General features: G+C 42.5%; 1 protein-coding gene and 1 long non-coding RNA gene across 7 annotated transcripts in view; one reads left to right on the top strand and one right to left on the bottom strand.

Annotated features, from left to right (window-relative positions):
* The window catches only part of SMARCA2 (SWI/SNF related BAF chromatin remodeling complex subunit ATPase 2), a 124600-nt gene extending 115921 nt beyond the window's left edge, over positions 1-8679 (bottom strand). Inside the window, exon 1 of one of the 5 annotated variants that reach the window (XM_080573793.1) lies at positions 8539-8679. The gene's annotated coding sequence lies outside the window, so the exon portion shown is untranslated. Of the gene's footprint in view, positions 1-6624; positions 7116-7213; positions 7448-7495; positions 7646-8273; positions 8476-8538 lie in introns of those variants that run through there. The other 4 variants (XM_080573795.1, XM_080573794.1, XM_080573796.1 and 1 more) reach the window with 4 other exon arrangements.
* A 140-nt stretch (positions 8680-8819) lies between these two features.
* LOC308185546 overlaps positions 8820-25328 on the top strand; it is a 43967-nt gene continuing 27458 nt past the window's right edge. Inside the window, exons 1-2 of one of the 2 annotated variants that reach the window (XR_013943453.1) lie at positions 8820-9140; positions 21834-21892. This is a non-coding gene — a long non-coding RNA (uncharacterized lncRNA). The remainder of the gene's footprint in view (positions 9141-21833; positions 21893-25328) is intronic. The other variant, XR_013943454.1, reaches the window with a different exon arrangement.

The following is a 25328-nucleotide window of genomic DNA, read 5'->3' as shown; positions in this document are numbered from 1 at the left end:
AACAGACAACAGAAAAGACAATTACTTTGGCCTGAACACAGTTATAATTCACTTGAGGGGTTCTGCTGATGTCACAAGCCAAGAGAATGCAGCTCAAGTGGCTTATAAAACAGTAAGGGCTCAGAGAACAAATGGCAGGCTTTTACAGGCTGGAAAAACAACCGTTGCTATTTTCTATTACTGTGTTCTTAACAGAAAAAAATGATGCAGGCTAAATGCTTGAAATATCCTTCAGCTTTCTGAGAACTTCTATCAATGTCTAATATTGAGAACTTTTAGTCTACTAATGTCAGAGTACTGTAACAGTGACACAGCTGACTTTTTTTTTTTTTTAAATTGATAGTCAGTTGCTGCCAACAAGATCGGTTAAGTTTCTTGGTATTCCCCACTCCCAGCTGCCCCATTTTCATGTGTTTGATCATAGAGTGACCTCATTATTTGAGTGGTTAAGTAACTCTATATAAAAAATAAAAATAAAAAATTAATGACTTAGGTTACCAAACTGACTTTCTGAAAGGACATATTAAATTCAGTGCCAGCACTGAGCAGCAGGTAGGATCACCACTTTCAGCAACCGCTAACCATTATATGGGCCTAGCCTGCTCGCTTAATTTACTTTGGATACAGGTTTATAATAAGGTTACCTGTATCATAATAATAAATCCAATATAGTGAAAAAATTAATCTTTTTAAAAAGCACTGTAATTTGCAATATTTTGACAGCACATTATGAGCCTCGCTGACCCCTATTCTCTCCTAACAGCATTTATCACAGAAGATTGTTCCAACTTCCACATCTGATTTTATCCACTATCCATGGTTAGCAGTAATTACTTTCTAACAGGAGTAAGTGGTGTAACCCTGTCATGACACTGCTCTTATAAACCCACACTGTAACACTGCAAACACCCAAGTTCAAGGAAGTCAAATTAAGAAACAGGCACTGAAGACAAGCAAAGTACCCTCCTAGATGTTCCCAACAAAGCAGAAAGGAGGCCCATCTGCAAGACATCACAGAAATAGGAGAGGAGAGGAGCAGAGGATTGGTGCTTAATGTTGGCAGTTAGGGAATTCAAAGTTTACAGAATTCATCTTCTTTTCTTTTACAAGCAAGAATCTTTATTTTCCAGAAACAGCAGAGAAGATGAAATACTACTACATCAAGAGCATTTTTACTTATTTACCCCCAATTATCTACACATTCTTTCAGCTTAAAAATGACTTAATAGCTTTTGCTTGTAAGTTCCCTTTTGTTATGTTTTATTAGCTACTACTCCGTCCTAATTCAAGGTAATTAGAACAATGGCTGCTTAACTCATTTAAAATAAGTTACTCTCACCTGAAATAAGCTACCTTGGGATCCTATTTACTTGCAAGGTAAAACAAGGTGATACATATGAAGCTTCTCTGTTCAAAACAAATGATAACAACAAAACACCAGAGTCACTAATTAGTCTCTCACATTTCCACAACATTACCACAGAAGGAATTGCATTTTCAAATGTTCACAACTGCATACACCTTGCCATAGCTTCTTCTAAGAGGCCTACAGCTTAGCTTTATGGAGGAAAACAGACATTTCCACAAAACAAAGCGTTTTTATACAAATCTGTTGTTACGCTGCAAAACCTAATACTGACACTGTCATGGCTGAGTCCCTCTGCAAGTTATAAGCAAAATTCAGCCTATTCAACACGGCAGAACCTAGCACCAACACCATTATCCAGAAAAATGTATACAGAACCACTACTTAATCAACTACAAAACTACTATCCCAAAATATAATATTTCACAAAACTCTTCACTGACACCTCTACATTAAAATGAGTATCAAAATATTCACTTCTGTTTACCTTTATTTCAAACTTAACTTGCCATTCTCATAAAAAATAACTGGCCCCAATCTTAGCCCTACTAGTTACAATGTAATTTACATATACATTAAACATTTCTGGCAAGCAAATTTGGAATTGTTACAATTATTTTTAATGGACCAGCAAGTGCCCAACCTATGAAAAACAGTGATTACCAGAGAGTAACCCTGCACTCCTCACTCCAGATCAAGTTCCTTTTTTTTTTTTTTTTTCAAATGTTTAAGAGCACATAAACTAACTCAATCTTAGATCACTGTGAATATTCCCAGGATTTGCATTCAGAGATTTTTGTATGTCAAAGAACATAATTCTACAGACAAAAAAAAAGTAATTTATAAGATCTATATCATGAGAACATAAAATATTGTAAACTGTCACCTGAATGCAAGTAATAAATCCTGTCAAAGGACACCCATGGATATAAAGAGACAAAGTGGTTTTCTCTGGCAAGAGTAGTCCACAAAATTGAAAACGAACAAATAAACAACAACAAAAAAAACAGCCATTAACATAAACAAGAATACATTATATGTAGCCTTCCCAACTAAAGATCTTTTTAGCAGTTATGCTTTGAACACTTTTATGATTTATCATATTTCAAAAATAGCTTAGTTTATATTTACTAAGATTGAGATTGTATTTTAAAAAAATGCACCCCATTTTCATTAAAACTCAATAAAAACGAGATACCTCATTCTTCTAGGCCCTAATAAAAGTCTCATTAAAGTAACAGCTAAAAACTAGAAAGAGACAACAGATGCAGTGGACAGGCTCTATCCAGATAACATAAGTATTACTTTGTGTAAATTCTGGGGCCTTTATTGAAATAAGCAAGATGATACCAACACTCTGGCAAAGCCAGAGTTAACCCCCCCCCCTTTTTGTTTTTTTAAATGAGTAGCTCCTGTGAAAGTTACAAAGGAAAAAAAAAATGAAAAAAAAAAAAAGCAAATGCTTCTAATAGATTGTGAGGATTTTAATAAAATGAATGAAAAAGGAAAAAAAAATCAAACACCAAGACCACAAATTTTCCTCTCCTTGTCCCAAACAATGTGGCTGTTGGTCCAGATTCTCATATGCATTACGTACTAATTGTTTCTCAAACTCCCAATCTGGTTGAGTTGAGACAGAAAAGCAAAAGTGTATCATTGTCAACTTCAGCCAAATGGAAATACAGGAGCCACTGCACTAAGAACTTAAGAGGAAGACCTGGGACGTCTGCTCAACTATTTCTACATCAAATTGTTCAGCACAGAAAGTATCTGTATGACAAAGAATCTGAGAATGCTGCGAGGGAATACTAGCTAATCACATATGCTTCTGCACTATCACTTCAGGTATACCTAGAAGGTTTTGTAAATACAGCTATGTCATACATCAGCTCAGTGTTTCAGAACGCAGTATCCAAGCACATTATATGCATTTTGACATAAACCTGATACAAACCCAAAGGTAACAAAGGCATGGATTTCCGACACATGAGGAAAAGTACGCAATGTTGGTAGATACAAAACAAAACCACACTGGGCAACTAACCACCAGCACTACTTAGGAATTCAAGACCAGCTGGACACCCAAAGAGATCCAGAGATTATAGACTGCTTTGGCACAGAGCAGTCACACTGAGTCTAGGAACAGATGGAGCAGCAAGTATTTATAATTCTTCTAGTTGTTTCTCCTCACCATTCAGTATGACTTCTGCCTTCCATGACTAAGTCACCCTAAACTGAATTTCAGCCAGGGTGTTTTCTACCAGGTCCCCTGCCTTGGATTGGTAGTTGAAAGCAAGGAAACTGCACCACTTATATCTGATGAAAAGGCAACGTGGACCCAAGCAACAGCCACACGCACACTGCAAAGCACTCCCCAGAACTCCACAGAAAAATAATTACAGTCCTCTTCTCCCGTGATATCTCCAACAGAAGGTGTTTAGAAAACATTCACTGTGAATTTGAGATACAGTACAGAATAACTTGGAGTTATCTTTATTAAACTACCGTACAAAACATGAAATGATACTGCTAATGGTTCAGTGTTTGCCTACTCTGCTAACCATAATCAAATGAAGATGTTGAGTTTAATAACTGATAAATAATGACAGTAATTCATTATAATTAAAACAAATAATTTACAATCTTTAGAAACAACTCAGTGTTTTACAACCTCACAGGACACTGGAGTAACATTTATCAGGATTTAACCACAGTCATTTCATCAATGCTTCTATCAGTAAACGGTAGGTGTACACATAACAATGTAAAATCAGTAACAGAGAAGAGTTAAATCTTCTACTAACGTAAACTAGAGTTACTCAGCTCACATAAGAGAAGTAAAACACACTAACTGCTGAGAGATTCTGCCTTTGCATACTCAGGTGCATTAACTTCACTGTAACTTCAAAATCTTCTGGAAGGGAACTCACAGTCTGAACAACAAACCACAGAATCAGAAATACTGCAACTTAATTGCTTATCCAGATACTTAGGTCAGAGATAAAAACCTCTGGACGCTGCCTGAGCTTCACGTTTAGCTGTCTACCAAAGACTGTCTGCATCCTCTTGAAGAAATTCCTATTCCTATTGTGTAGTTGTTTAAGTTTCCCATAAAGCAATTATTTGAACTTATAGACTATCCTCTTCTGAAAAACTAAGATCAGCACCAGGAAATGACTGGCTAACAGCTGGGGGTTGAACGTACTACAGCCAGTCACAAAGAAGTCATCCTAAACCAAGAGTTCACAGAAGTTGGGTTAAGCTACGACACCAGACTTCAATGAAGATGCAAAGGCATACACGTACGACCCCTTCTGTTGCTCCTGCTGCAGAAGGCAATAGCCTTCAGGAAACCTGGAGGGCAGACAGAGTCGGAAGTTTAAGGAATTGCCTTTTAACCCTGTAGCCATATTCACCACTGACAGTCTGTCAATGCCCAAGATCAAACCCATGTTTGCTACATATGTAGATTCTATTGTGTACTTAGGGCACAGAAAACTGACTCATGACAGTGCTGATTGATTACAGATTAAGTTTCCATACAGTGGCCTTTTCTACAAGTATTAATCACAGTAATTCAACATCATCTTCACATTAGATACTGAAAAACAAAAGCCACAATTAGAGGTAGGCAGAGGCAAAGGAATTCATTACTGACAGGCCTTGTCTTTAATTAGAGGGGAAAGAAAAGAAGGACTAAGGAAGAAGATCGTTCTTAATACAGGTTACTTTAGGTAAAATATCAGTGAAGATGAGGCAAAAAAAAATCATAACAAACATTCTTAACATACTTGTTAAAGGTCCCAGCTCTAAATGATTCACCTGGGTGCTCAAACCCTACAGTAGTCCACAAGAAATATTCTCTACGAAGTAGAGGCAAACAGCAAAACATTTAACCACACGAATTGACTTTAAATGTGTTAGAAAAAAATTTTCAGTCTTAATCTTTTTATCCTGCTATACTTGCGAACTACCAAAGCAATGTTTAAAGGAGGCCTTACTTCTTCCCCTGAATCATCCTTCCTTACTTTATCTTGCACATAAGACAAAAGCTTTTCTCTGCTGCCATTTGCATTACAAGTTATCTTTATGTCATAATGTTGTGTTTACTACTCCACTAGAGGATCAAACAAATGAAAAATCCAAAAAAAAATGATACAGTGCAAAAGACAAGAATGTCCAGGAAACACTTTATAGAAAGAGAACTTCGACTGCAGCAGAAACACATGCACACAGAAAATAAGCATTTTAATGAATGATTTGCAAAAATGTTTTCATTGATATGTAGAACAAAAAGGCTCCTTCTGAAAAGGATCACTAGTTCACAGCAATATGACTAATCAGGACCATGACAATTGCTGGAAGAAGTGCAGACGTTTTTTAAAGTTGCTACTGTGCACATTGTAACCTTAACTTCAAAGTCAGACAAAAGCTGAGAAAATATATCTGTAGATATTAATTTCATATACACCTTTGTCAAAAATGTACTTAATATAAGAATGCTACCTGGAGCACTTTTTCGTCTCGTCAACTTCAAGCCTTAGGTGTTGGTCAAAGCGTTTTTCAAACTTCACAAGAAATGCTCACAGACCACTTCAGAAATGAACAAAAGAAAAGATCTAAGACTGCTTTGAACACGCTCTTCTGGCGCATATGTTCTGTGAAACACCACAGAAATACCAGTCCTAAAGCTGAGACATAACTCATGAGAGAAATACTGTATTTAATGAAGCTTTACCTTCACCTCTGTCAAGTCCACATGTGCCGTATGACACGCTAACTTGGGAATTATTTTAAAATGCTCATTACTCGATCTTTTTGCTTTCTACTGCTGACACATGCGCATGAAAAACTACCTTCGCTCCTATCGTTCTGCTACATCATTTTTTCCTTAGAATAACAAAGGGACAAAAGAAACAAAGTCAAAGACAGTAAGTAATAGGGCAATTAGGCTCCCAAAGAGAAAGTGTGCCTTCATTTGCATAACAAAACCCTAGCTTACACAGAAGAGACCTCGAACATGTAACTAGTACCCTACTAAAGGAATTTAATTCTGATACGTTTATTTGTCTGTGTCACAGAAGCCATGGGTAAAATTAAGTAACGCTGAAGAAATGGAAAACGAAACAAAAGAGAACACCGATGAATCAATGCAGTGTCGTAGTTACTACATTTTACAGAAAGCGTGCACAATACTTGAAATGGTAAAAGAAATAAATACTTTATAGTTTCGTTGCTTCAGTCGATTATTTACTTACCAGTGTAAGATATACATTAAAAAAAGGCACCTTAAAAAAGAACAGGGCTCGCCAGAGCTCGGAGTGCCAGAAACAAACAACAGACGCGGAGCGAAATGAACTTCGGCGCGACCCGTGCAGCCATACCGATGCTCGGCCGCGCTGTTTACCCCACACAACGCGCTCCAGAAGGGAGGGCGAACAAAACCACGACCCCTTCAATCACCGCAGCACAAGTTGCAGGGGGCCGGAGCCGCAACTTTCCCCGCGGCGCGCAGCCTGCCCTCCTACCCGCGGGGGGCCCTCCAGGAGGGCGGGGGGCCCCAAAACGGGACGCGACCCACGGGCCCGCTCCCTCCCCGCGGGGCACGGTCACAGAGGGGCCGCTGCGGCCGTTACGGGCGGGCCGTTACTGGCGGCCTCGGCAGAGCCGCGCGGGTCTTCCGGCCCCGCCGGGCGCCGCGTAGGCCTCGGGCGGGTGCCTCTCGCCGCCCCCGCGCGCCCGGCCGGGCCCCGCTCGCCCCCTCCGGCCTTTCCAGAAAGTTTTCTCCCCGTCCGGCCGGCAGGGCGGGCATCCAGCCCCGCTCGGCACCTCCCGGCGCGGCCGTACCTCGGAACGCGGCGGGCGAGCAGCCGGCCGGGGCGTGCCTCAGGGCCGGGCCGGGCCCGTCGCCCCGCCGCTCCGTCCCTCCGCCACCATGTCACGCCGACCCCAACGCTGCCGTGTGCCTGCCTGCCCGCCTGCGGCGGCCTCGCGACCCTCCGCCGCCGCCTCCCTCTCCCCCGCGGAGGCCCGGGGACGGGCTCCGCCGCCCTCCTTCCCCCGGCCGGCCCCCGCCGCTGGCAGGGCAGGGAAGTTTTCATGGGGCCCCCGCGGACCAGCCGCCTCTACCTGAGGATCCGAGCGCCTTACACGCATCCTCCTCGCTCCCGCCCGGCCTGATCGTAAAAAAAAAAAAAAAAAAAAAAAAAAAAAATTTCCGCGCACACCGGAAATAAAATGCTTTTCGCTTGGAAGGCGATTACAAAATTGCAAGCGCATGTTTTGTGCTACTCCGCTTCGCTGCCTGCTGCAGGGCGGGGGAGGGGGGCAGGCACGGTTTCTGCAGGGAGAACGGGGCGGGGGGGAGACGGGCTATTTTGGGAAGTAAATCGCGACACCTCCACAGCAGGCGCGACTGCACGGCTACAGACAGAGGCTGGAGGCAACAGGAGGCGCAGCCTCCCCCTGCTCCCCCCGCACCCCTCCCCGGTGCGCGCGGTGCTGGTGACAGGCAGCCGGGGAGATTATCCGGATCACGGCCTCCCGAGCCGGCTCCGCCGGGTAACGCCGCTACCCTCACAGGCGACACCGCTTCCCCCCGGCACCACCTCCCTCCCTCTCCGCTTCCCCTTCCCCGTGCCATGCCAGGAGGTGCCACGGCGGAGCACAGCCCCGGCCAGCCGCCGCGGCCGCCCCCGGCAGGACAGCCCCAACTTCACGGCCGCCACAACAACAGCCGCGGCGGGGCAGGGGCGGGGACAAGCGGGCGAGGCCGCCCCCGGCTCCCCCGGCCCCCCCGGCTCCTTGTTGCCGTCCCCCCGCCGTCCCGGCGCCCCGAGCCGGCTGCTGCCTTGCCGTCCCGTCCCCCCCCCCCCCCCCCGGCGCCCCGCCGCTGCGGCTGACTCACAAGCCGGCCGCCTCCTGCCTCCCCCTCCGCCGGCGCCGGGCGCGATGATTATTCCAGAAACGCCGGATCAAAACTTTCTTCTCCCCACCCACCGCGGGGGCGCAGACAGCGGGGAGGAGGGCGGGCTGGCCGCCGGGGGAAGGAGGGGGGGGGGGGGGGAGCAGCGGGGCCGCGCTGCCGGGACGTGCGCCTCACCCACAGCGCCGGGCCCTCGGGGAGCGGAGCGGAGCGGGGCGGGGCGGGCCGCCGCGCCAGCCGCCTTTACCTGCTGCTCGGGAGCAGCGCCGCGCCGGGTGCCGCCCGGTGCCTGGCCGCCGTGTCGCGCCGTGCCGTGCCGGGGGAGCGGGCGAGGGGCTAGGCGGCCAGCATGACTGCACGGTGACAGCCGGCCCCTCCTCTTCCTCGCCGCCGCCCCGCCCACGGCCCCCTCCCGCCGCCTCCCCCACCGCTCGAGAAGCGGCGCGCCCATTGGCTCGCCGGCAGCGGGGCTCCCGCCCCCCCGCGCATTAGGGGCGGCCCCATTGGCTGCGGCCGCCTGTCGCTCAGAGGGGAGGTGAGGGGCTGCGCGGCGCGGCGCCCGTTGGTACTGCCCGGCCGGGGCCCCGCGTGCGGAGCGGGGCGGCCGCGGCCTCCGTGAGGCGGCGGCGGGGAAGGTGCTGGAAGCGCTTCAGAGCTTCCGGAACCGCCGGCCAGAGCTCTGCCTCAGCGCCAGCCTTAAAAACCGTGACAAAAATAAAGAGAAATCCGCCTGGCGGTACGCGCGGCTTGTGGTCCTGCCGCGTGGAGGGAGCCTGCCGCCGAGGAGGTAGCGTGCCCGCTTTACGGGGGGGTCACTCTGCTGCGGTAACGTCTGGCGTTAAGGAAAAGGTATAAAATTGCTAGCTGAGCACGTCCAGGCACAGGCGTTTAAATTTAAGTCACTCTGCTGAAGTTCGCCACCAGGACTTGGGAGCACCAAATGCACCTTGTGGTCGCTAACTGACGGTGTTTTTATATATATATATATATATATATATTCGTTTTACACTTTTTTACTTACATAACAGAAATTGTAGTTACCTAGTTCTAACGCTGGCTATACAGTGCTTTTTTTCTGTACTTTTTTTTTCTATATACTTTACCAAGCTGTTACCATCTGATCACTGTCTTCATCTTGTTCGTTTTATAACGTGACTGCCCAAATGCTGACAGGTAGCTGTGTAAAACAACTAGCTCTAACACTGGACAGCACTAAGTGTCCTGTAAATAAAGCATCGAAGGCTGTATTCTCAGTTCGTTGTTTGTGTAGAACATGTTTGCCTGGGAACAAAATCAAAGAAATGGAAACATTCAAATCTGTGTCTACAAAATAGTAAATATCATCATCTAAAACTTTTCATCCGTGAGTAATTTAGGATTTAGCTTAAGCTTTGTCTTCAAGTATAAGTTGCAATCCATTGTTTCTTGGAGATGAAGCAATGTAGTTAACATTTTTGGAAAAATAATTCCTAATAAAAACAAAAGGGGTAAAGAGGTTCTTTTTCTTTTCTTTATTCTTCATACCAGTTTACTGAAATTGATGTATCAGTAAGGGTTTTTTTATGTGATATAGCAGAAGCTTCAAGAACAGCAAATATGCAAATACAGTAAATGACTACATGCTAAAGGCTAAGTTAGCTTTCCACTGATTAGCCTTGCTTAGCAAAAGGAGAAAAAGTGAGGGCGGGTCATTGCCATTACGGAGTTGCAGATAGTTGCAGCAGCCTCACCGTAACACCTCAAAAGAATCCTTGCTGCAGCAGTTCATGGTGGTATTTCTCTCTCTGCCAGAGATTACAGCCACTGCAGCAGAAATGGCAGAAAGGAATGGTTTTTAGTGCCTCAGTTAGTTCCCAGCAAAATCCAGTTGCTGAGGTTGGGGGGATAGTGAAATTTGAGCTCAAATATTCTGTGAGGATAGCTTCATGCTCAGGTTTCTGTATTATTAAAAACAACAGATTATTTTTCTTTGTATTATTTGTATTTTTTAACATATCCCAGGAAATTAGCAAACTCAAGACTTGCCTTAGGGAAATTACCTTTCTGATTATCCTTACCTTACCTTTCTGGTAACAGGTAACTTTTCTGAACAGGTTGCCCAGAGAAGCTGTGGATGCCCCATGCCTGGAGGTGTTCAAGGCCAGGCTGGATGGGGCCCCAGGCAACCTGATCGAGTGGGTGGTGTCCCTGCCTATGGCAGGGGGGTTGGAACTGCGTGATCGCTAAGATCCCTTCCAACCCAAGCTATTCTATGATTGTATGGTAATGTTGACTGCTGGTTTGGTGGACAGTGTTCACCCCAAAAAGCAATGAGAAAAAGCATGCTGCTCTGAACTTTAATAGAAGAGTTCAAAGGTGGAAATGGGATGAAGGCAAGATAATTCAGCTTTGCAATGAGTTCAGTTTGTTGAGATCATCATCACGTGGGGACATGTCTTATGACCTCCATGAGTTTGCTGCGGTAAGGTGGAAATGTCTGATGTTTTACATCAAGTTAATTCATGTGTCTGAGTTACCCCAGATTAAAAGAAATAGCCTTTTTGGTGGTTTTGTTGCTTGTTTGTTTAAGGAGTCAAGGCAAACGCTGTGATGAGGTAAATCAGTGATGTGAGAAACTATGGAAAACGTCTGTTTTACGTGTACTCTCTGCAAAAGTCTTCTCATGTCCTACCCATTGTGCATTGGAAATTATACTTACTTCTTGAAGCACGTGAATCCTGAAGGGAAGGATATTCTATCTACCCATCTCTTGATCTGTAGTATGTAATACTACGAGTGTGACAGATTCCATTAGAATGGTGCATCCTGGCAACAAAGCAATTGATTAGATCTGGTTAGAAGTTCTCCTTCTCATATGGAAGATGCAGTTGTTCTCTAATTTAAAAGTATAATTTCAATTCTAAAATAACTTTCATGAATGTGCTTGGTACTTTGCCCTTTTTGCCTTGTTTTTTTTTTTTTTTGTTGTTGTTGTTGTTTTGTTTTGTGTTTTTTGTTTGGTTTGGTTTCGGCTTGTTTCTTTGTTTTTTGTTTTTTGGTGTTGTTTTTTGTTTGTTTGTTTTTCCTGGAGACAAGTGTTCATCAAGCTTTCCTCATATTTTAAAAGAGAGAGTCTCTTTCAAAGCATCTTCATCAACTTTAAACTCTCAAGGTGTATTTGTGGGAGTGTGATGTCCAAAAGATAATATTAAGCTGAGATCTTCTCAGGCCTAAATGGAAGGGAATAATTAATGTCCTTTGTCTAAGGAGTGTTTCTGAATGCATTCCAAAACAATATTTGTGTGTGAGAAAGGTAAAGTGACTTGCAGAGATACTCCTAATTGTTTTGTAGCCCACAAAATTCCAGAGTTTGGTCTTGTTTCTCATCCTAAAGGAGAGGAGAAGCAAATTTTAGTGTTGATCTTGCTTCTCTCCTTGCTTTTTCTTCAGGTTGACATTTTGCTTCCTAACCAGGTAGGCCCAGTTTTGTGTTTGTGTTTTGCAAGAGTATTACCTCATGCCTGATGTTATTGAACTCTTCTAGTTTCTCTCCAGGTAGGAGAGTCTATTTTATATATGTAAGTCTATTATGTATCAAATATCAGAATATTAATCTGAGATTCCCTCCTACCTCAGGGTGGAACCTTTGAGACAAGTCCAAGAACTTTTCATTAGCCTTTGTATCTCACAATGCATTTTACCAAAAATTAACCCAATGGGTGTGACAATAAAGGAAAATCAAACAGCAAATGGGATGGAGGGTTGAGGAGGGCAATTAAGAGAGAATTGCTTCAGTATTTTGGTAATTATATTTTCAGCACACAAGGACAGTTTTGTCACGTGCAGTGTGAAAACGGTTTCCCCTTGTCAGTGACAGCTACACGCTCAGTTATTCACAAATTGATTAGACAGGCCAAAGGCAAAAAACCAGACCTGGGATGTGCAAGCTGTGCTACCATTCAACTTGTAGAATGAGGGCAAGATGGGCTTAAGGTTGTTCTGTTCATGCTCATTTATGAGCTCATTTTCAACAGTTATAGATAAGCAGGACTCAAGATGCTTTTATTTTATATTTATACTTGTTCCTCAATATATTACTTGCATGAAAATGAAATATGGCTGCTTGATAACGAAGGTATGTGATAAAAGACAAGAGCTGGATTTGAGCTAGAATATACTGGCCTTATCAACATACAGACTTTTCCTAATTTAGTGTTCAGACTCAGGTTAGGGTGTGAGAATAATTTGTTCCTGTTTAGTTGTAGTCAGTTGGTCTTAAAGACAAAATAAATCATTCTCGTGGAACCACATACGGGGCACATGTAAATGAAAGCAGCTGAATCCAGAAGGGGACATTCATACATAAATAAGAATTCATAGAAGGGATTATTAAGTCAGTTAGATCTTTTTAAAAATCATACATTCTAGTTAAGTCAGCGACATTAAAAACATCTGTGGGGTGATTTTAGGAAAACTTAATGAATTGGTCAACTGTTCACGTGTTGCCAATGGATCACTGGTAAATTCTTCTATCTTACCTCGCATAGGTTTTGTATTCATTGCTGCGTGACTTTGCCTGCTGTCTCAGAGAATTAGAGCCTGTTTATCCTTTACCATCTCCTTCAGTGACCTGTTTGCTTGTTAAACTCGAATTTGTGAACTGCTATTTTATTACAAGACATTTTAATCTCCCTGAGTCACTTACTTGTGTACGTCATTGTGATGTGCTTGGAAGCATCAAGGTGGGATACTGACAGTGATACTAACTGTGCAACTTGTCTCATGCAACAAGCATAAAGTGATACAGCTGAGAGGGCAGTTAGCTAAAAAGTTAGTTCTCAAAATGGCTGTAGCTACACATTGTCTTCCTACTTTGGAAAATGTTACATTTATTAATTCCAGGAACTACATATAAATACAGAAAAGGCTGGAAGTAAATGAGACTCGGCAGTGGAGACTGTACTTGAAGCTTTGCTAGATACCTCCTGTGAGAAACTACTAAGCTCTTCTAAGTTCCAGTAGGCACAAATACTGCTCTCTGTTGTATTCCACAGCTCTGACACAAATTCTAGTTGATTCATACAAAATATTTTAATATGGTACTACCTTATTGGCTGGCTTTCTTTCCCACTCCTACCAGCCCCATTACCAGCTCTTGGTATAGGGTCAGGAGAGAAGAACATGTTCCTGGAGTTGGCCTACTCAGGTCTTAAGTGTTTGTGAACAAGAGCTACTGGCAGAGTCTTGGCTCTACTGTCCTAACATAGCCTGCAATAGCTGAGGTGTGGACGTGACGCTGCTTTTGAGCCAAAGCAGTAAAGTGGTGATTTCTGACATGGGGCATTGTGCATGTGTAGGGGTGTGGAACAGGATGCATCAGTCTTACAAAGATATGGAAGAGGAGCTTTTTCTGAGGATTGGTTAGGGATTTGGCTTCCTGCGGGTGGACCTAAATAGCTTCCCAGCTGAGGAGGTGTAGGATAGAAGTGGATATGTATGCCAAAAAAAGGAAAATGAGTAGACGTGCAAGTTTCAGAGGTAAAAATTTGCTTTAAAAGAACGTAAAAGGGTAGTAGTGTTGCCTGACCTAAAAGAGGAAAAAAAAAAAAAAAACTATTACTGCCCATTCTACAAAGTCACCCTGCTCTTTTGTTGAATTGAAAATATAACCTACAGAGGAGACTTTACATCACAGTGGCCAGGACACTATTGTCCTGGCTGGCAGAAGGCAGAACAGCCTGTATTAGTAATGTCTTTAACTGCTGCAGCAGCTTTCTGCAATGATTGTGAGTCAGAGCCCTACATCTCTTTCCGAGCACTCTGTAACCCTCAAGTAGAATGTGAGAGAACATTATCACATTCAAAACATTGTTTATGGTCCACCTGTTTCATTTGTAAGACGTAAGAGCCTCTGTCAGTTAAAAACCGCTAACCATCTCAAACCCAGTCTCGTGCTTTATTTCAAAGACAGAAAATCATCCAATCTATGTTTTAATGAAAGTCCGTTAATAGAGTTACATTTGATTTTTTTAATGCTTTTTTTTTTCTGCTTTTCTGTGTATGTGAATAAAGGAGCAGAACTGGATACTTATTTTGAACCACCTGAAAATAACCCATTTCTGAGAAACGTGCGCAGGAGTTATGTTCTGTAACAGGCTGATTACATCTAGTTTTCAAACATTCTATTAGAAACCGTCAAGAAACAGAATGGATTTTCTTTTCACTTCCTCTAGTTTCTATACAACTGATGTAGTTAGGCAAGTCTTCTTAATTTCTGACAGTTCTTCCACTACCTAAAAATAAGTAGGACTTCTCTGTCAAATGGCTTTAATGAGTTTTTTTTTCTTTCTATAAAACGTACATGGAACAACCTGCTATGAGCAATAACATAAGAACTGTAAATGGGAGGCCCTTCCCAAGGGAAGAAAAAAATCAGGGAAAAAATTTATCATTCGTTATCTGAGGTAGTTTTCAGGGTCATGAAGACTTTTAGAGGACATTAAAGTATTTGAAAGCTATTATTGTAAGAAATTGAAAAGGAGGCCAAGAAATCTTGACATAATAATACTTAGGAAAAAGTAGGTAGGTATTAAACCTTAGGATTAATTCGTTCAGTCTAGAAGATGACAGTATCAATGAAAATAGACCATCAGGCGACAGCTGGTTTGTACTAGAAAGATGCTTGTCACTCAGAGAATTAAATCTAGTGGACTTCCTAATTTCAGTCAGTATAAAGAGGTGCGTTTAAATGCATCATCTCTGGTTAGAAGCTTTCAAAAGCAGAATGATTCCACTTCAGGGAGGTTGATGAGCTAGGTGATCTTAAGCTCCTTGGTTACTGAGAGCCTCCTGTTGGTATTTTAGAGGATAAAACTGTAGATGTGTCATTATTACGTTGTCAATAATGTCCACAATTTTGTTAATGGTTACCTGTATTATTTATTGGCCTTTTGTTTTACCTGCTATTTAGCAAGATGAATGGATTTTTCTAGGGATGTCAGGCACACATTCCTCTGCCACAGTGTTGACACCATCCATTCTGATACATGCTCATGATAACAATGAGGACTATAGCTGTGCACCTTTTGCCTCTCTTGCCATCTGCCTCTTGACTGGGTTTGGTACTGTGAAAAATCATCAATCAGAGAAAGGTTGGAATCTGGCAGCTCATGGAAGCAACTAATTTTTGATGAACAAGTAAGGCTACGGTAGAAATGTGCACTAAGTTTCAGTTCATGCATGTTAGCGGCATTTAACGCTATACGCTACAAAGTGTGGTATATAGACCGATAAGCAGCACAGGTGTGTAATTGTATTAAACTTCATGATTAACTTACTAAGAAGCTTTCCAAAAAGCATAGAGAACCTGCATTTTGCTAGTGAACTTCTGCTAATAAGACTGGTTCTGGACCCTGAGAATAATTATCAAGGAAGAAGACAAATTTATGAGTGGGTAAATACAAGCAGTCTGAGGTAGAAGAGTGATAAGACAACTGTCCCCACACTAACAAAAGAAATAAGATCACATTTAAAAGATAAGTGGAAACTAGTACTAGGCTGTTGTTTAAGAGAGTCCCAAGAACAAGGAAACTGAAGTAGCACCATTTACAAAAAATATGCTAATACAGCTCTACTCGTAAGGGAAGTAATAGGAAAATAAAGAAGTCTAGTGACAGTGTAATTGGAGATGCAGTTACATCAAGCCTGAAAGAGGCATAAAAAGACATGGAAATCTCTAGAAATCTCTTGCAAATCAATCGTTATCCTGCACTGCAATAAACAAGTAGAGCTATATTGTTTGTACTTAAAACTTTAAAAAAGGTGGCTGGGGTTGGGGATTGGAGGAGGGAGAGAGTGGTGCATTGTTGTTAATTAATAAATTCAGATTTATGATCATAACCTTCTCCTGTTTGATGGGCAGTGATCAAAAGAAGTTCTAACAACAGGAATAACTGATGTAAGTTGTGGCTACAGGTACCTCTCTTTTAGTTTGTCTTCCTGCATCCCTCATGCTACAGCAAGCTACTGTCCTGCGTAGAGCAGGCTGCTTGGAAGGGACTAAGTTTGCCACCTCTTCTGTCTTTGTGTGGCACGGCCGGAAGAAAAGGACTCACTACTTTTGTTGTTAATATTTGTTTCTGCTGCTGCCTTGCATCTCAACTTCTTTCTCAGCTGCCAAGGTTATGCAAGTAGGAAGTAAAAACTGACTCTTCTGGTTGTAGAGGCTGCTGAGGCAGCTGATTATTGTCGTCTTAACACAGGCAAAGCAGGTAGTCTGCTGTTCTAAGTTGCTGCCTACTTTGTCTGAGCCAAAAGGTTGGCCCTTTCACCTGCAACACTCCAAACAGGCTGGATTTCAGAACCTAGGAAGGAACTAAATTTGGGGTAATCCAAAATGAAAGATAATGCACAACTGTCGATGCCTCTGAAGTCACTTAATAGAGGACTTTCCTAAACAACCCCGAAGAGCAAAGGTGTGGCTCAAATCCTTATACAGGACAGATCCCAACTGTTAACCCTATATGTACCAGCAGCATATTTGATTCTGAAACCGTCCCAAACATATAATAGGAATTGCCCACTTAATTAGCTGGTTGGATAGACTTCTAGCTATTCATGATGCACAGCAGACCCACAAACACGTATCTGTCATCAGCTAAAGATCTTTGGAAGGAATTGATCAGACCGTATGCATGAATAAGGTCAATAGGAGCACAGTTCTTTTCAACCTATGGGTATCTTGAGAACAAAGTTGTTAAAAACTCATGGACTATTGAGGAGCAACCCAAACACAGTGGAGAAAGTGTGTTCCACTGCTGTGCAGTCAAGGCCCACAGAGAATAACATTCACAGAGCATGGGACCATTTTACTCTGCCAAATCTAGTCAGGCATCTTTGAGACAAGGCAACATTATCAGCATTATTAATATATCCATAACTATTCACCCCTCCCTGTTCTGTCACCCACCAAACCTGCAAAAGTTTGGCCATTCTGAAGGAGAAAGGATCCCTACAGAGAACATTGCTCCTTCTAAACACCCATTCTCTGTCCTGTTGTGAATCTAATTTCTGTTCTCCACACATACACTTTTTTTTTTATTGTCTTTGTAAATCTACCCTCAAATATACAGATGAACCTGAGACCTGATAGATGACTGCTCAGTTCCTAGCTAGTATGCATGGTCTGCCTGAAAGAAAAATGGAGATTTGTACATTTGAGAGAAGAGCAGAGGAAAGACAATGAGTGTTAGCAGAAGCACAACAGGCAGTAAGAATGTCAGAGAGAAAATGCAAAAACAAAAACAAACAAACAAAACCGAACAGTTTAATCTGTGGGAGAAAATTCAGGCCAAGGAACGTGAAATGGAGATTCCTAGTAGTTAGTGAGAAGACCAATTGACGGAGTCGGTTCTTTTGCCTCTTCATGGCTGTTACAGCTTTTTACCTTGCTAGGCAGCTGAACTCCACCACAACCGCTCTCTCACTCCCCCTCCTCATAAGAGGAAGGGAAGAAGGAAAGGAAAGAAACAACTCATGGGTTGAGATAAGGATAATTTAATTAAAGGAAAAATAATTATTAAGGGAAAATTATTATTAATTAAATAATTTAACTAGAGGAAAGAAGGAAAGGGGGAGAGGGGAAAAAAAACAAGGCCGTGTGGAAGTGCAGAGGAAAGAAATTACACTCTCTTCATCTGATAGATGTATTTGGAACATCCTACATAAGTGATTTCATATGGAAGCAGCTGTGACCATAGTTGGTTAGAGGATGATCTCAGAGATAAAGCAGATTGCATAGAGATTGTAAACAAATCACTCTCTTAACATGCTACCTTGACTCACTTACACTACTTCATTATATTCTATTACACTTAAAGTGGTGGTAACTAAACTAATTTAAGGAACAAGAACTTTAGCAGTTCTGCGATACTGGAGAGGTTAAAGCTGAACTGAGGAACCAGAAAGTCAGCTTTTAGAGATCTCAAATTTCAGCCACTAAGAAAGTGTCGTTTTCCAGGCAGTGTTATCCAATGTGTAGATGGTTTGTTTCTTTTCCACTGTGGAATCATTCTACCCAAGAACCATTCTGGCTATTAGTAGATGCTGGTGAGTAGAAACTTTGTTGTGAAAAGTACTGTAATATTTAATACAAGCCCTGCAAAAGACTTGTACAAGCCACAGATCAAACAGACAGGAGCGAATGTCTGCAAGTATACTGTTTTTTTTTGTGTCATGCTGTCTAATGACCAGCCTTTGATAGAGACCCTCAGGAAAATCAAAGCACTGATTTCATAAATTAGCAAACAAAAATAATTGTGCAGATGGGACTTGAGATGTCATGGGTGGAACCTGTCCTGCTCTGTTTCTGAATGCACACATACTTGATCTGGGTTTGTCTCTCTTTGGAAATCCTTTCATTTTGAATTTAAATAACAGCAAGCAAATTCATGCCAAAGGGTGCTGGAACTATACAGTACATATTAACACATTTTTTCTTGTTCATTTCTTTTGTACCTTGGGATAAAGAAAGCATCGTTCATTTGTTCTGGATGCTAAACTGAGTTAGTAAGCTACATCAACACTTCCATTCAGATCCCTAAAGCTGGCCTTCTTTTCAGGTATTCCTGGTGTGTGGAGCCATATTGACACAGGATTGTAGGACTTCTGGCTCAGCATGCCATAGCATTGAAGTTTTTTACTAGTGTAATTTGGCCAAGCACCCAAATTATTGCAAGACACACAATCCCTACTATGAAAGTACTGTATGCGATTACCCGAAAGAAAGAATATGCTACTGGCAGAGATATGGATGGCACACAGAGTTCAATCCTTTATCCTGTGGTCTAACTTGTGGTAGTGTTGAGTCTTTGTTTACATGGTAAATTTCCCCACGTAGCTCCTTGAATTGCATGAATTACCTAATGGCAAGAAAAGAGGTATTTATAAGGCATTATATGAAACAACCACCTTCAACAGGAATTACGACAGGTATGTTTAAAAACTTTTGTTTTTAAATTAACTTCCATTTAGTAAACATTTCTTCAAAAATCAAGCCTTTCCAGGATACACAGAGAAAATAAGTAGCGACTTATCTTATCCTTGTAACAACTTGTTGTGTAACTTCCCAGAGGTGGAAATGTTTGCAGGAGGTTTTTCTTCAATTGCAGATACAAGCAGGACTCCATAAATGTGTTCAAATCACATGCACGTATGGTTTTATGCCTAGAACATACTCAAGATGGGTTATAAATACAAACCTCATGCTGCAGCTGTAGTATTATGCAATGAACATCTTTGAAGGTTCATTAAGATACTTTGCAATGTTCTTTCCTATCCCATGAAAATTCTCCTATCACAGAACTTTGTAAAACAAAGCACTTTTGGTTCCTTCTCCAAAACACATAACAAATCCACTACAGTTTTAGGCTGTGCTAGTTTTGCCTCAGAGGTAGATTGCTGATTGGGTAAATCTGTGACTATATCCTGTCCCATAAAAGCCAGTTTTTGTTTTCAATTGGTACATTTCACCATCAATCACAATCCACTGTTGTTAAGATCCACTATTCACAACTACTTTTCGGCCAAATTTAAGACTGAAAAGAAGGGACCAAACAGTGGCTGAGTCACTTCTGTTGTGTGCCAACAAGTTGCTCGTTTGCTGATTGGCCACCTGCCTTTGATCTATATTATATCATTCCAGGGAGCTGCTCCAGCTGGCCAGAGATTGGGGAATATGAGCTGTAGTCAAGGATACCTGCAAAGCACTGGGAGCTGCAGCAAAGAGTCTTTGAAGAGAAGCACAGAAAAAGGCAAATTAGAGGGAAGGCAAGGGAAAAATAGAGGCAAGGAGCCAATTTCTGATCTCAGCATCACTGATGTCACCAATCAGAATCTGGTCCACAGAGTGCTGGGGAAAGAAGAAAAGAAACAGGTCAGAGAGAAAGGTGACAGACAAGCTGAGGTGACAGAGAGGGGATAATTAATCATGTCTCAACTGTAATCTTAATGACTACTCTGCTTTAACACTTCTGATGCCTCTTACAAAGCCAAGAGCACAAAATTAATAAAATCTTTCCAAGACACTGGCATGTCTGTCATAGCAGCTCCAGCAGTGATTTTTACCAGTGGCACACTTGACTGCTGATCCATCAGAAGAGCAATATGCACAGATCTAATGCAGAGAAAAATATTGAAATGTCTTCATGCTTAGGGTGAAATATTATAATAGCAGACTTGCTTCTACTTAAGACCTACCTTGTTTTCATTTTCTAAGCATTTCCAAGGTTACTTCATTTGATTGTACAATAAAGCCAAGACAATGCCTACAAGCTTTTTTAAATTTTTGAAGGATTCACCTACATTTTAGAATACATTCTCCTCAAAAAAAAAACCATGCAACCACAAAAAACAAACAAACAAACAAACAAACAAAAACTAACCTTCCTGAAATATTCTCTTTTGAAAATGCTCATGTGTTGGAACTCTACTGGCAAGTCAAAATAAGTGAAAACAATCGTTATGATCAGTGCAAGGATTTTTTATTTATTTCACTGAACTATTTGTTCTGAAAGTAGTTTTTTTATCTACTAAATTAAGGGACAAAAATTATACATGAAGAACTCTTTATCTGTTCCAAATACCATTTCAAGCTAAAAAAAGTCATTTTTAGCTTAAACACAGAGAAAGGCTGAATTGTCTGTTATTCCTGCCATGTGGATCCTTGGAGGCCTGATCTAGCGACAAGATTTGCTGTGCTGTTTTTTTGACCATTGCATTAAGAACTGCAGTAAGATTGGGTTTGTTGTTGTTGTTCTGTTGTTTTGTTTTGTTTTTGCCTCAATTCCTTTGCAAGTAAGAATTTAAGGGAGCTTCTCTCTGGCTTGAAGCTGGCAAACTTTATCAAGGCTGAAAAATAAGTTCCCACAAAACAAGCGAAGAAAATTCAACTTCTGATTAGTGACAGTCTTAGAAATAACTAAAACAGGTAGTGCTTGTTAGAGTCATGAACCTACCCTATGCCCTGAGAAGCAAAACTGTCAGCTGAAGTCAGCAACTTACATTTAAAAGATTGAAATTCCCATTTGATGATATTTTTGTTGCAGTTTGAATCCCTTCATCCTACATTACTTCAACAAGCCGGATTTGCAGGTGTAAGTCATTGTGTCACCTCAGACTTAAGCCCTTGCAGAACTGCAGCTCACACGGGACAGTCCTATTGATGTCGATGTGATTGCTTGCAGTACATAACACTTGGCACGTGTTTCAGCTTGGAGGCTAAATGAAGAAGGGTTATGCTGAGAGATTTAACAGAGCTGAATGAGCTTTTTAAAAGCTCATTTGAATATGCAGCGTGAAACTTTTCATATAAGATACAGACCCTAGATTTAGTCCTGCCAGTGGAGGTCCTTTTCCCCTCCTGAAGTGGAAGAATCTTCACTAGAGAATGATACCAACAATTAAAAGTCATTAAGAAAGCAAACTGTATTGCATGGTTCTTTGTAATGGAAGTTGAATCATGTTATTCAGCAAATATTAATGTGTACGTTTTGAAAATACCCGTAGGTTATTGCAACTCAGATCTGAAGTTGATGGAATTTGAGAATGCGAGCTTTCTTGCTGTTGTAAGTTTACGAAATATCTTAAAGCTATTATTTTAATATATATATATATAATTTTTATATGCTTTTCACTACTGTATTTGTGTTTCTTCACCAAGAAAAAAAAAAGTTTAATTTCCCTTCACAGCAGCTAGAGCTGAGTTGTGCTCCATGTTTTCCTGTCATAACTTGTCTAATACATTAGGGACAGAAATTTGCACTAAGCTGTTAGTATAAACTCCAGCATGCCATATGTGCAGCCAGTCAACTTCCTTACCAAGAAAGCTTTTCTACTGGTCCACTGATGAAGGATGTCCCTGCAGGACTCACAGAAAGAGCTTTAAACTAGATTCGAAGTGGGGAAGGGATAAAACCAGGCTCACTAAAGATGACCCTGGTACAGTGTGCCAATGGATGCGGGACACTGTGCTAGCAAGATCCTTCAGTCTGCTATCCCAGTGGAAGTAGGTGATGGAGAACCATGCAACAGCAAAGACACAAGGGACGTTGATGGGTTAGAAATCACAGAAGTGCCTAAGAATGATTACATTGGAATTAGGGCTTCTCCCCCCAAAAAGGTGATGGGATCATTAGCCAAACTGAAGTGCAACTATACCATTGCATGCAGCATGGGCAACAAACAGGAAAAGCTTGAAGCCATTGTGCAGAAGGAAAACTATGACATAGATGCCATCACAAAAACATATTGGGGTGATCTGTACAACTGGAGTGCTGCAAGGGATGGCTATACACTCTTTGGAAGGGATAGGCTAGGAAGGAGAGGTGGTGAGATAGCCCTGGATGTTAGGGATTGTTTTGATTGTCTTGAATTTAATGACTATAAAGATAGGGTTGAGTGTTTATGGGTAAGAATCGGCGAAAGCCAACAAGGCAGATGTCATGGAGGAAGTCTGTTATAGATAACCCAAGCAGGATGAAAAGGTAGGTGAAATATTCTATAAGCAGCTGGGAGAAGCCTCACAATTGCTATCCCTTGTTCTAACTGGGGGGCTTCAACTTAAACTAGATGTCTGCTGGAAATGCAATACAGCAGAGAGGAAGCAGTCTAGGAGTTTCCTGGAGTATCATAGAAAGAGTATCCTGAGTTGGAAGAGACCCATAAGGATGGGATGAGTGGAACTTCTGGCTACACACAAGATGATGTCAAAATTAAGCCATATTTTCTGAGAGTGTTGTCTAAACTTCCTTACACAGCTGGTGAGTGAGCCAGCTACAGAAGGTGCACCACTGTACCTTTTGCTTGCGAAAAGAGAAGGACTTGTGGGTGGAAGGTTGCAGGCCATCTTGGGCATAGTAATCACATGTTAATAGAGTTTTTGATTCTTGGAAAAGTAAAGAGGGAGGTTAGCAGAAATGCCAACCTGGACTTCCAGAGGGCAGACTTCGGCCTGTTAAGGAGGCTGGTTGGCAGAGTCCCTTGGGAGGCAGTCCTGAAGGGCAAAGGAGTCCAGAAAGGCTGGACACTCTTCCAGAAGGAAATCCTGAAGGTGCAGGAGCAGTTCATCCCCATGTGTTAAAGATCAGCCAGTGGGCGAGAAGATTGGCCTGTCTGAACAGAGAGCTTTAGCTAGGACTCAGAAAGAAAAAGAAAGTTCATGACCTTTGGAAGAAGAGGCAGACCACTCAGGAGGACTACAAAGATGTCATGAGGCTATGCAGGGAGGAAATTAGAAGGGCCAAAGCCCAGCTGGAGATTAATCTGTCTCCTACCGATAAAGACAATAAAAAATGCTTCTATAAATACATAAGCAGCAAAAAGAGGACTAAGGAGAATTTCCATCCTTTATTGGATGTGGGGGGAAACACAAAAGGACGAGGAAAAGGCTAAGGTACTTAATACCTTCTTTGCTTCAGACTTTGGTAGTAAGACCAGTTGTTCTCCAAACCCCCTGCGCTGGAAGATAGGGACAGGGAGCAGAATGAAACCCCCCATAATACAAGAGGAAATTAGTGACCTGCTACACCACTTAGGTACACACAAGTCTGTAGGGCCAGATGGGATCCAGCCAAGGGTATTGAGGAAGCTGACATATGTGCACACCAAGTCACTTTCCATCATTTATCGGCAGTCCTGGCTGTCAGGAGAGGTTCCAGTTGAATGGAGGCTGGCAAATGTGATGCCCATCTACAAGACGGGCTGGAAGGAGGACCCAGGGAGCTACAGGCCTGTCAGTCTGACTTTTATGCTGGGGAAGGTTATGGAGCAGATCATCCTGAATGTCATCACAGGACACCTACAGGGCAACCAGGTATTGGGCCCAGTCAGCATGGGTTTATGAATGTCAGGTCCTGCTTGACAAACCTGATATTCTACAACAAGGTGACACACTCAGTGGATGAGGGAAAGGCTGTGGATGTTGTCTACCTAGGCTTTAGTAAAGCTTTTGATACTATTTCTCGTAGCATTCTCCTGGATAATCTGTCTGTTTATGGCTTGGATGTGTGTACGCTTTGCTGGGTAAAGAACTGGCTGGGTGGCCAGGCCCAGAAAGTTATGGTGAATGGAGTTAAATCCAGTTGGAGGCCAGTCACTAGTGGTGTCCCTTAGGGCTGAGTACTGGGGCCAGTTCTCTTTAATATCTTTATCAATGATTTGGACAAGGGGATCGAGTACACCCTCAGTAAGTTTGCAGACTACTCCAAGCTGGGCAGGAGTGTTGATCTGCTTGAGGTTAGGAAGGCTCTACAGAGGGTTCTGGTTAGGCTGGATCAATGGACTGAGGCCAACTCTACGAAGTTCAACAAAGCTGTGCCAGGTCCTGCACTTGGGGCCTGCACTTGGACAGAAAGTTTCCTGGTGGAAAGGGACCTGGGGGTATTGGTCAATAGCTGGCTGAATGTGAATCAGCAGTGTGCTCAGCTGGCCAAGAAGGCCAACAGCATCTTCGCTTATGTCAGAAATAGAGTGCCCAGCAGGACTAGGGAAGTGATTGTCTCCCTGTACTTGGCTCTGGTGATGCTGCTTCTTGAATATTGCGTTCAGTTTTGGGCCCCTCACTGCAAGAAGGACATCAAGGTGTTGGAGCATGTCTAAAAAGGGCTACAAAGCTGGTGAAGGGTCTAGGAAAGTCTCATGAGGAAGAGCTTAGGGAGCTGGAATTGTTTAGCCTGGAGAAAAGGGAAGTCGGGGAGACCCTACTGCTCTCTACAACTACCTGAAAGGAGGTTGTAGTGAGGTGTGAGCCAGTCTCTTCTCCTGTGCAACAGTGTCCTGGTTTCAGCTAGGATAGAGTTAATTTTCCTCCTAGTAGCTGGTACGGTGCTATGTTTTGGATTTAAGATGAAACTAATGTTGATACCACACTGATGTTTTAATTGTTGCAGAGCAGTGCTTACACTCAGCCAAGGACTTTTCAGCTTCTCGCTCTGTCCTGCCAGCGGGCAGGCTGGGGGCGCACCAGGAGCTGGGAGGGGACAGACCCAGGACAGCTGGCCCAAA

Source organism: Anser brachyrhynchus, assembly GCF_964034855.1.
Source record: "Anser brachyrhynchus genome assembly, chromosome: Z".
Lineage (NCBI taxonomy): Eukaryota > Metazoa > Chordata > Aves > Anseriformes > Anatidae > Anser > Anser brachyrhynchus.
This window is presented reverse-complemented; position numbering and strand designations above follow the sequence as displayed.